We start from the raw sequence: 11051 nt of genomic DNA on the forward strand, positions 1-11051 counted from the left end.
CCCTCTGCGCTCTCCTCCTGGACCCATGAGGACCCCAGCGTGCACGGGGTCTCTCGAGGAGACGCAATGATTAACAGCGACGGTGATGAGGCTTCATATTCTTCAGGTGTGCTTCATCACACGCCGCCAATTCTCCTCTGCAGCGCCTCCTCTCCAATCACACACACTCCAGTCGGGAACCTGGCGAAGTTAAGGGACCAGGTGGCGCTGATTACAAGGGCGAGGCAGCCGTTCCATCAAAATATACTCAAACACAGCAGTCGATGTTATTCCAATGTAACAAGGTTAGTAATTCAGGGAAGGAGGCGGAAACCGGCGATCGTTTTACACTTTAATAATCATAAAATAAACGAACACAAAATGAAAGTAAAAGTGGCAGCCCCTCACAGACGAATGCCACACACACATAAACAAAACACAACATAAAGCCAGGCCTGGTCCTCTCTCGTCCTTCACTGCCGTCGCTCCTCCTCTCATGCTTCCGAAGCTCCTCCGTGAGAAACTCGAAGGTGACGCTCATCATCATCAGGCCTCACGCTGTTCTCACGCTGTTCTCCTGGCTGTCAGCCCTGTCCTGCAGGCCACATAAAGTTCTTAAAAATTAGTTTGTGAATAAATACAAGAGCATTTTAATGTTTCCATGTTTAATACAATAGATTAAAGTCACCATTAAATCGAAATGGACCATTCTTATTTTTTATGGAATAATGCAGTTTATTCTGAATGATTTATCAGTGCACATCATTATTTTGTTAAATTCCTGTTCCTAGCAATAGCAAACCACAACCATCCAATCAATTCCCCACGGACAAAATCAAGCCCTGCCCACATTTGTTCTTGTTCCAGAAGCGTTTCACTCGGATATATGACACAACAGGAGAGTAAAGACAAGTGCAACTTCCCTTTCATGCCGACTTTAATGCGCTTATTATGTGTAAAAGTTCAAGAAGATCGATTAATTCACTTACATTATTGCATTTAGCAGAGGAAACAGACACAATTCAATGGCAAGACTGGTCATAACTTTAAATCAGTAGATTGGTCTAATTTGAAGACAAAAACAAGATTTTCCCTTGGTAAACAGCTATTTGTTCAGACCAGGCGCCTGTACCATGAAGCCAGTTTAGGCGGGTAGCCAGGTAATTTTATGGTTAGTTTGCGCCAACCCTGGGTTTTAGGTACTGTGAAAGTAGCTTGGCTTTAATCGGTGTTCTTACGCTGCACGGCTAATCTGCTACGGGGCGGAGTCAAGATCTCAGACTGAAGTTTGACCAATCAGCTGTGAGCAAAGAAACATCTAGGTGACGAGACTAATTCCCAGCATCTGTTACAATGGCTTCCCCTTTTCTTCCAATCTTCAAGAACAATATTCTGTTCCAGTGATAAGTTTAAGATATAAGTCAATGGCTCAGCAATGATTTCTGCTGCAAATTTAAAAAATATGGCTCAATCTCATCAGACCCTGAAGATTTAGGAATATCCAGTTTTTTCAGCGCCATGAAGACTGCATGACTCATAATAGGCGTAAAATTGAATCTAGGACTATAGTCTTCCCTTGAGTGACATACGTTCAGAGCTATTTGACAGCGTTACCCGCCAAAGTTGGTGGGTGTTAATTTCAAACCCTGAAGACAGGTGAAACAGTATTTTTTTTAAATCGGTTTGAATGATTGATACATAATACTTCACTTGTTTACTGGATGAATCAGCGCTCTAGCGGTTAATAAACAGAACTGCATGCGTCTTGCGGAAGAACATTGTAGCCGGAGCTACTTCTCTCTGTCTATGTCTATGGCGAGTCACGGAGGTACTTGGCTACTCCGCAGCGGTGCGTAATTCACTATTTGTTACATTTAACAAATAAGCTTCAAAGCCCACTTTTAGGAATTAAACACCCCCCCCAAAAGAGACCAAAGAGTAGGAAAGGTTTCAGTTGGTGGGGCGACGATCAGATAAGATGTATATGATATGTTGATAGCTTCGCAACATATTAGTATTACAATAATCTTTCATAGATTCTTCATCAGCAACCAAACCAGCTGCAAATGTAAAGGCGCACATTTAAATCAAAGAGTCTTAAATCCTCCCGACAGAGGAATCTCCCGCTTGGAAATTCCCTCTTTCTTATTGGTTGAGCCAACCCTGAAAGGCGGGACCTTTACATTTACATTTACATTTAGTCATTTAGCAGACGCCTTTATCCAAAGCGACTTACAAATTAGGACAAAAATTCAGCGAGTCATCATAAGCTGAGGCAAAAGCAACAACAACGCAAGAAGTGCTCAAAATACGAAGTTCAGGTATTATTCAGAGTAGCATAAGCCTGATAAGTGATGTTTCAAAGGGAAATTTTTTTTTTATTTTTATTTTTATTTTTTTATAAGGTTAAGTGCTCATGGAAGAGATGGGTTTTCAGCTGTCTTTTGAATGTTGTCAGGGATTCTGCATTCCGGATGAGGGTGGGGAGAGCGTTCCACCAGCATGGAACTGTGAATGAGAATGTTCTGGAAAGTGATTTTGTGGCTTTCTGTGATGGAACCACGAGACGTCGCTCGTTGACCGATTGTAGGTGTCTGGTAGGGATGTAGACTCGTAGGAGTGAGTGAAAGTAGGAGGGAGCTGAGCCTGTGATAGATCTATAAGCAAGCGTCAGTGCCTTGAACTTGATGCGAGCAGCGAGAGGTAGCCAGTGCAGAGAGATGAACAGAGGAGTGACGTGGGCCGTTGAAGACAAGACCTTTCTCAGGCCTTAAATGGTCGCTACACAAGCTATGCCCTCTTCTTCTTCTGGCCTTCACTGCTGCTTCTTCGGGTTGATGTCTGTGGGGAGCCCCATCAGGGACCATGGGCCCCGGCAGGCCGTGACCACAGCCTGCTATGCCTTCCCAACAGAGTCAGACTGTATTTTCTTCAATCCAACTCAGAAGAAAACTGCAACTTTTCCATCACTGAATGGGCAACCATCAACTCTTCCGACTTCCTCACTCCTTGGTTGCCTGCGTGGTCAAGAGAAAACCTTCAACCAGAACAGAGTCAAACAAACCACTCAAGTTCATCATATCTTCTTCATCCATCGGAGAAGAAAACGGTGGAGAGGAGGAAGTGTGAGCGGTGGAGGGGATGAAGTGTGAGCGGTGGAGGGGAGGAAGTGTGAGCGGTGGAGAAGAGGAAGTGTGAACGGTGGAGGGGAGGAAGTGTGAGCGGTGGAGGGGAGGAAGTGTGAGCGGTGGAGAAGAGGAAGTGTGAGCGGTGGAGGGGAGGAAGTGTGAGCGGTGGAGGGGAGGAAGTGTGAGCGGTGGAGGGGAGGAAGTGTGAGCGGTGGAGAAGAGGAAGTGTGAGCGGTGGAGGGGAGGAAGTGTGAGCGGTGGAGGGGAGGAAGTGTGAGCGGTGGAGGGGAGGAAGTGTGAGCGGTGGAGGGGAGGAAGTGTGAGCGGTGGAGAAGAGGAAGTGTGAGCGGTGGAGGGGAGGAAGTGTGAGCGGTGGAGAAGAGGAAGTGTGAGCGGTGTAGAAGAGGAAGTGTGAGCGGTGGAGAAGAGGAAGTGTGAGCGGGGGAGAAGAGGAAGTGTGAGCGATGGAGAAGAGGAAGTGTGAGCGGTGGAGAAGAGGAAGTGTGAGCGGTGGAGAAGAGGAAGTGGGGCTGGCAAACGGGCGCGGCACTGTGAGTTTGGGAGAAAGAGCATGCTGACTCAATCGGAAGGAGGAAATCGCTGGACAGTAAGATCGTTTGTGAGAGACTGTGAGTAGTCCAATCGATCTCCATCCATTCTCTCTTGTCTATGGGACTCCCTGATGTGAATGCCAGGTCAGAAAATGGGCGACGGCCATCTATATATGTATTTCCCACTGAGTGCTGAATTGCAGTGATGAAGTGATGTGATGCACTGTTTTGATGTGTGAAGTGTGAACTTAAACCCGCTGGATGTCCATTACTTACCTGAGTTTTCTATCACGTTCTAAGACGTAAGAAGAGGCTAACACTGTTGTACTCCACAGATATTTGAGTGTACTATCTGACAGCTCATTGTGAAGAGGGACACGTAGGTGAATGCTTAACCGACTGCTTTGCAGTAAATTCCTCCGGCCGTAAGTTCTCTGCCTGTCATTTGTAGAAGAAGAGGATTACGTGTCTGCATACTCACCTGACTGCTTTGCAGTGAAGCTCCTCAGTCGTAAGTTCTCTGTCTGTCACTTGTAGAAGAAGAGGATTACGTGCATGTATATTCACCTGTCTGCTTTGCAGCGAACTTCTCCCGCCGTAAGCTCTGTGTCCGCCAGCCCTTCAAGAGGATTTCATACCTGAATACTCACCTGACTGTTTTGCAGTGAAGCTCCCCAGCCGTAAGTTCTCTGTCTGTCATCTGTAGAAGAAGAGGATTACGTGCCTGTATACTCCCTTGACTGCTTTGCAGTGAAGCTCCCCAGCCGTAAGTTCTCTGTCATCTGTAGAAGAAGAGGATTACGTGCCTGTATACTCACCTGACTGCTTTGCAGTGAAGCTCCCCAGCCGTAAATTCTCTGTCTGTCATCTGTAGAAGAAGAGGATTACGTGCCTGTATACTCACCTGACTGCTTTGCAGTGAAGCTCCCCAGCCGTAAGTTCTCTGTCTGTCATCTGTAGAAGAAGAGGATTACGTGCCTGTATACTCACCTGACTGCTTTGCAGTGAAGCTCCCCAGCCGTAAGTTCTCTGTCATCTGTAGAAGAAGAGGATTACGTGCCTGTATACTCACCTGACTGCTTTGCAGTGAAGCTCCCCAGCCATAAATTCTCTGTCTGTCATCTGTAGAAGAAGAGGATTACGTGCCTGTAACACGCACCTTAACTGTTCCACCACAGTCCCTCCGGTCGTAAGTTCCGACCCGTCCTCCCCCTGGGAAGAAGAAGGGAGTACGTCACCCGAAATACACACCTGAACGGTCCTACAGTAGCCTCCTCCTAGTCGTGAGCCCCGACTCGCCCCTCCCATTGGAAGACAGCGAAGCCACTCACCAGAGTACCCCCCTACATTGCACTCTGTGGGCCTCCGGTGGGTAGACCCAGAAGACTCACCATTTTAGATCCCCTTATTCATTTTTATATTCAATAAAATACTGTGTTACTTGAAGTCTTGTTGTCTGTCATCCTTGCCTGGCCTCTGTCCGACTCCCCAAGGGTGGTACGGGTCTTAGGGGTGGGTGCAGCCTGATTGGCCCGCCCCGACCTGTGACACATGTATGTATGTGTATTTAGATTAGTTATGTTTGTGATTTAGTTAATTAAACTCATGCACAATATGTATTTGGTTCTGATTCTCTGCTTGCAACAAAGTTTACTTTACGATTTAGATCTTGACTACTTGCTCTTAGTAGTACTGTAAAGTAATAAAGACATTTCCCATGCCCCAGAAATGTACATTTATTAGAATTAATAAACAATTAACACTCAGTGTTCACGGGACAAACAGGTTAATTGATTGTAATATTAATTTACACGATTAAGTTAATTATATCAACTGATCCAAATATTCATAATCAATTATAACCAGTTATGATTGATTATTAATATTTCTTTGAACTAACTAAATTTAGTTCCAATTAAACTTATTTGACTCCATGTTATCACAACCTCGAATTTAGGATAGAATGCCAATTGGTTTAATGGTCATTTATATAATAGTTTAGCAGCACATTTGATTATTCTTTTCAACTCTTTACTTATATTTTACCCGTTCATATTAGGAAGCTATGTCGCTCAGAGGTCCTTATGCCTTCTGTTTAACACGGGTCTCATGATCACAAACTCGCAAGCTCGGTCACTAAACACAGGTAATTGGCTATATACGTCGCATTCACGCTTACACAAACAAAGATACTTTTGTATAGCCCCTGTGGTTTTTGTATACACTTTAATTTAAAGGGTAACACTTTATAATAACGTTCAGTTGTAAGTCATTTATAAGTGGTTCGTTAATGATGAACCAATCATTTACAGAACATACATAAATGATTAGCAAGTGATATACTAACATTTTATGTATGTTTTGTAAATTCCGTTACAAGTTATTTACATGTGATTAGTAAATGATTAACTAATTATTTACGAAACATGACTTTGCGTTCATAAATGATTAATAAGTGATATGTTCATTATTGTATGTATGTTTTGTAGATTCAGTTATAAGTCATTTACAATCGATTAGTTTGACAAAACATGAATATGCATTTCATAAATGTTTAATAAATAATGTTTATTTTATTTGTTTATGTATGTAGCAATTAGAGGGTGCAGAAAGTGTTGTAAATGCCTTGACTACACGTCAGATCATTTGTAACAGGTAAGTATAATTTGTAACAGGTAAGTGTAACATATTTACAAGTGATGAATAGTTTACACTTTAGATTAGGGGATGCAGAAAGTGTTTCTGCATCCCCTAATCTAAAGTGTAAACTATTCGTCACTTGTAAATGTGTTACATATACATTCGTAGATAACATTCGTAGATCTTATGCCTTTTTGATTCTTGAAGTGGTAATCTACGAATGAAGTGTAAGACATTTACAAGTGATGACTAGTTTACACTTTAGATTAGGGGACGCAGAAAGTGTTGTAAATGATTTATTCATGCGTTTACACATCTAGTGTGTACTGCAGTGTAAGTGCTGACTGGTGAGGGTATAGACAGCTGTCTTCTGTAGTGTGTAGTGTAGTGTAGTGTAGTGTAGTGTGTAGTGTAGTGTAGTGTAGTGTGTACTGCAGTGTAAGTGCTGACTGGTGAGGGTATAGTGAGGGTCTTCTGTAGTGTGTAGTGTAGTGTAGTGTAGTGTGTACTGCAGTGTAAGTGCTGACTGGTGAGGGTATAGACAGCTGTCTTCTCTGAAACACATGGAGTCTAACCACTGTGCACCTGATGTGAGCAAAACATACAAAAAAAATGTAACATCATTTATTAAACATTTATGAAACGCATAGTCATGTTTTGTAAATGATTAGTTAATCATTAACTAATCAATTGTAAATGACTTATAACTGAATCTACAAAGCATACATAAAATAATGAACATACCACTTATGAATCATTTATGAATGCATAGTCATGTTTAGTTAATCATTTACTACCATACCATACCATACCATACCATCTTCTTCCGCTTATCCGGGGCCGGGTCGCGGAGGCAGCAGTCTAAGCAGAGACGCCCAGACTTCCCTCTCCCTAGACACTTCCTCTAGCTCTTCCGGGGGGACACCGAGGCGTTCCCAGGCCAGCCGGGAGACATAGTCTCTCCAGCGTGTCCTAGGTCTTCCCCGGGGTCTCCTCCCAGTGGGACGCGCCCGGAACACCTTCCCGGGAAGGCGTCCAGGAGGCATCCGGAACAGATGCCCGAACCACCTCAGCTGACCCCTCTCGATGTGGAGGAGCAGCGGCTCTACTCTGAGCTCCTCCCGAGTGACCGAGCTTCTCACCCTATCTCTAAGGGATCACCCAGCCACCCTGCGAAGAAAGCTCATTTCGGCCGCCTGTATCCGGGATCTTGTCCTTTCTGTCATGACCCAAAGCTCATGACCATAGGTGAGAGTAGGAACGTAGATTGACTGGTAAATCGAGAGCTTCGGTGCATGCTGAAGTTCCTGGTCTGATGGGGCCAACACGACAACACCATCCGCAAAGAGTAGAGACGAAATCGTGTTGTCCCCAAACCTGACACCCTCCGGCCCCTGGCTGCGCCTAGAAATTCTGTCCATAAAAATTATGAACAGAACCGGCGACAAAGGGCAGCCCTGCCGCAGTCCAACATGCACCGGGAAGAAGTCTGACTTAGTGCCGGCAATGCGAACCAAGCTTCTGCTTCGGTCGTACAGGGACCAGACAGCCCTTAGCAAAGGACCCCGGACCCCATACTCCCGGAGCACCCTCCACAGGCCGCCACGAGGGACACAGTCGAATGCCTTCTCCAAATCCACAAAGCACATGTGGATTGGTTGGGCAAACTCCCATGAACCCTCCAGCACCCTGTAGAGGGTATAGAGCTGGTCCGGTGTTCCACGGCCTGGACGAAAACCGCACTGTTCCTCCTGAATCCGAGGTTCTACTATCGGCTGTATTCTCCTCGCCAGTACCCTGGCATAGACTTTCCCAGGGAGGCTGAGAAGTGTGATCCCCCTGTAGTTGGAACACACCCCCGCCTTCGACTGCCGCCCGATCCTCTCAGCACCGGCCCCTTACGGTCCCTCCTGTAGGTGGTGAGCACACGGGAAGGCGGCCCCATGTCGCTCCTTCGGGCTGAGCCCGGCCGGACCCCGTGGGGGGAGGCCCGGCCACCAGGCGCTCGCATACGAGCCCCAACCCCGGGCCTGGCTCCAGGGTGGGGCCCCGGCTGCGCCATACCGAGCGATGTCACGGTCCTCGATTTAATTTTTCTCATAAAGGGTCTTTTTGAACCACTCTTAGTCTGACCCGTCGCCTAGGACCTGTATGCCTTGGGAGACCCTACCAGGGGCATATAGCCCCGGACAACATAGCTCCTAGGGTCATTCGGGTACTCAAACCCCTCCACCACGTTAAGGTGGCAGTTCAAGGAGGGGTAATCAGCACTTGCCAATTACTAATCACTTGTCAATGACTTGTAACGAAATTTACAAAACATACATAAAATGTTAGTATATCACTTGCTAATCATTTATGAATGTTTTGTAAATGATTGGTTCATCATTAACTAACCACTTTTTAATGACTTACAACTGAACGTTATTATAAAGTGTTACCATTTAGAGTAACGTTTACGTCAGGCAGAGGAATGGCAACTACTACAGATATAAGCAGACCAACATTACCTCTCTTAGAATAGCTTTGGATTGGCCATACACTTATCTAAAGTAACATTAAATTAGAACAGAGGTAAGACACATCCAAATTTAGGTTGGTCAAGCAGCATTTTGCTGTCCTAAACGGAAATTAACCCCCTGAGGTCGGCTGTCGCGCCGGCGCGATAGGCTCGTTTTTTTCCTTATCAGTGCAACAGAGACGAAAAATACTCTGTTGATTTTGATCTTACAATCTTGTGTTTTACATCACTCGATCCTGTTAAGTGTGTATTATTTTTGTGTATACTCACAATAAAAACAAAGTGTTGTGCTTTTCGCCAAATAAAGAAAAATAAACATGATGCGAGTTCTGTCTTCTCTCTGTCAATGAAGTCTATTCTGAAATGCATCCGAAAATGAACTGTAACTCAGCGAATATTTCTCCCACTGACACATGAAATATGTCTTTATGAAGCTTGAATTCTCTTCTTTTAAATGAAGTAATTTCTATAAAAAACAAATATTCTCAGCTTATGTAATCCATTTGAAAGCAAGGAGAGGTACCGTTTTTACATTCTCCCTTCATTATATTTAATGAGCTGAGGCCGCCCCGCCCCCGGCGCTATTCACATGGTAAATAGTTTAGGTGATCTATTTGCATCGCACACGCCCCCCGATCAATGCCATAAAAACACAAAGTTTCTTCATCAGATTCACTGATAGTTCATCGCGCTCCGAGGATGGCACGCTTCTCCAGTAAAGACGCCCTTCAGATGATTCTGGACAGCGAGGAAGAATTCACCTTTTCCTCAGAGGAAGATTGTACGCTCAAGTGTAAACTTTTTTTAAATGTGATATTACTCTTTAAACATATTTGTATATTAACTTCTTGTCTTTACAAGACCACGTACACTTGATTAGTGCCACATATTAGTTGCCACTAATCTGACACAGATTTTGCAGTAACATACAAATCCGTTTAATCTACTTGGGAAAACAATTTCAGAGCAAGTCAGAATAAAATCAAATGTAACAATTTATGATGTCAGGTAAATGTATCATGCCAATTTCATAATCAGTTCAAAGATAATAAATACAAAACATTAAATGCTCTGGAATAAAGAGAGAAGATGCAAACCTGACATTAGAAAATACATGATGCTGAGAGTCTCGGCCACACTCCGCATCACAGGGCAAATTTGAGCTACAAATTGCCCTGAACCTCTTGTTGCATTTCTAGAGATAGATAGAAACTTCTTTCACATGGAAACATTTGCTAATGATGGGAATTGGCATTGAGTTTACACCTTTTGGCCAGGATGCCATTTACCTGGAAGACACACCCTCGTCTGTGTGCGAGTTATCTCTAAACTCTAGAACTTTATTACCTTTTGGTTTACTTCTTTGGGAATGAGACATTTGTACCAGTCGGACTGAGACATTTCAAATGATGCCAAACATGTATAATACTGAATGATAATTATTCCCATTAAACCATATAGATATTTGGGTGAATATCTGGTGATCTCAGCGTGAGAGAGAGACAACATGGGGGAGGTGATTGACTCGGGGATGCTAGTTCCTCAAAAAAAGAGTAAAATGTTAATTTCGAGAAAGTTCCTTTGTCTTCTCGGGAGTGGTCGTTCCTCAACCAGACTGCCCGGCATTTTCTAATTTCTCAATTCTTACACTACCGTAGACATCAGTGTTTATACCCAAACTATAAACTTTTATCTCTGTACTTCTGTGATCATTTGAATATTTGTAACACTACAGATTCTGTGTGTGGTTGAAAAAGACTGTGAAAGTGAAGCTGTTTCACACCTAAATATTGACAACTGCTCTCTCTGGGTCAGCAACAGCACAAACAGATTTGAAATAAATGTTCCGGTGTGATTTTGTCAAAGGTTTTGTAATAGAGATCAAGCTCTTTTAAAGATTAATCAATGCAGCTCTTACTCTCTCTCTGCATTGATAATTGACACAAAGTGTATATGAGTAGTGTGAGGGCTTTTCAGTGCGTTCATTACTATTTTAATATTCATGAGGTGAGACGTCTATGTTAAAGGATAAGCTCCCAGCACTTCTCCCACATATCGCACCAGAACTGTTTTCGGAACCGCAACGTAGGAATATCGCACGGTTCTGGTATTTTTCAAGAAACATCTCAGTTCCCAACCCTATTCATGAGACAGTACCGGAGTTCACTCCGACTTGCCCAGAAAAACACACAATTTGCGAGAAATCAAGATGAACAAAAATACAACACCAAA

This window comes from Leuciscus leuciscus (assembly GCF_965113295.1).
Source record: "Leuciscus leuciscus genome assembly, chromosome: 7".
Lineage (NCBI taxonomy): Eukaryota > Metazoa > Chordata > Actinopteri > Cypriniformes > Leuciscidae > Leuciscus > Leuciscus leuciscus.